We start from the raw sequence: 2055 nt of genomic DNA on the forward strand, positions 1-2055 counted from the left end.
CGGGTCAAAAAAGTAGCGAGTGCCATTTCTTTTTAAGGAAATCGTAGAAAAGTGCAAAGGTGGCATCCGTGTGGCTTTCCCTTTTCCTTCTCTACTCTCTCCACGCCCGTGGTTCTCAAACATGTTTCACCAAGTGCCACCTCAGAAAAATCTTGGCTCTTCCAAGTGCCACTCTAATAACCAACATTCAAACACAGTATCGTAGTAGGTCTAAGTATTCTTTAAAAACAAGGCTGAGGCTTTATTTCACAAGTATATTTAATATTTGTGGCCACTGTAACATTACACAGAGTTTGAACAGTAACACCGTTTGAATGTTTGAATAAAACACTGTACTTAGGTGATTATTTGGCGTACCACTAGATGAAGCCCACGTACTACAGTTTGAAAATCACTGCTCTCGACTCATCACTATCTACGCCAACAAGAGTCTTCACTAGTAAGTGATTATCCATTTAATTCGTCATTTCCATGTATTTCACATGATTTTCTGCATGTACAACTACAGGTAAAAGCCAGTAAATTAGAATATTTTGAAAAACTTGATTTATTTCAGTAATTGCATTCAAAAGGTGTAACTTGTACATTATATTTATTCATTGCACACAGACTGATGCATTCAAATGTTTATTTCATTTAATTTTGATGATTTGAAGTGGCAACAAATGAAAATCCAAAATTCCGTGTGTCACAAAATTAGAATATTACTTAAGGCTAATACAAAAAAGGGAGTTTTAGAAATGTTGGCCAACTGAAAAGTATGAAAATGAAAAATATGAGCATGTACAATACTCAATACTTGGTTGGAGCTCCTTTTGCCTCAATTACTGCGTTAATGCGGCATGGCATGGAGTCGATGAGTTTCTGGCACTGCTCAGGTGTTATGAGAGCCCAGGTTGCTCTGATAGTGGCCTTCAACTCTTCTGCGTTTTTGGGTCTGGCATTCTGCATCTTCCTTTTCACAATACCCCACAGATTTTCTATGGGGCTAAGGTCAGGGGAGTTGGCGGGCCAATTTAGAACAGAAATACCATGGTCCATAAACCAGGCACGGGTAGATTTTGCGCTGTGTGCAGGCGCCAAGTCCTGTTGGAACTTGAAATCTCCATCTCCATAGAGCAGGTCAGCAGCAGGAAGCATGAAGTGCTCTAAAACTTGCTGGTAGACGGCTGCGTTGACCCTGGATCTCAGGAAACAGAGTGGACCGACACCAGCAGATGACATGGCACCCCAAACCATCACCCAACCATGCAAATTTTGCATTTCCTTTGGAAATCGAGGTCCCAGAGTCTGGAGGAAGACAGGAGAGGCACAGGATCCACGTTGCCTGAAGTCTAGTGTAAAGTTTCCACCATCAGTGATGGTTTGGGGTGCCATGTCATCTGCTGGTGTCGGTCCACTCTGTTTCCTGATATCCAGGGTCAACGCAGCCGTCTACCAGCAAGTTTTAGAGCACTTCATGCTTCCTGCTGCTGACCTGCTCTATGGAGATGGAGATTTCAAGTTCCAACAGGACTTGGCGCCTGCACACAGCGCAAAATCTACCCGTGCCTGGTTTACGGACCATGGTATTTCTGTTCTAAATTGGCCCGCCAACTCCCCTGACCTTAGCCCCATAGAAAATCTGTGGGGTATTGTGAAAAGGAAGATGCAGAATGCCAGACCCAAAAACGCAGAAGAGTTGAAGGCCACTATCAGAGCAACCTGGGCTCTCATAACACCTGAGCAGTGCCAGAAACTCATCGACTCCATGCCACGCCGCATTAACGCAGTAATTGAGGCAAAAGGAGCTCCAACCAAGTATTGAGTATTGTACATGCTCATATTTTTCATTTTCATACTTTTCAGTTGGCCAACATTTCTAAAAATCCCTTTTTTGTATTAGCCTTAAGTAATATTCTCATTTTGTGACACACGGAATTTTGGATTTTCATTTGTTGCCACTTCAAATCATCAAAATTAAATGAAATAAACATTTGAATGCATCAGTCTGTGTGCAATGAATAAATATAATGTACAAGTTACACCTTTTGAATGCAATTACTGAAATAAATC

Source organism: Nerophis lumbriciformis, linkage group LG15 (genome assembly GCF_033978685.3).
Source record: "Nerophis lumbriciformis linkage group LG15, RoL_Nlum_v2.1, whole genome shotgun sequence".
NCBI classification, from domain to species: domain Eukaryota; kingdom Metazoa; phylum Chordata; class Actinopteri; order Syngnathiformes; family Syngnathidae; genus Nerophis; species Nerophis lumbriciformis.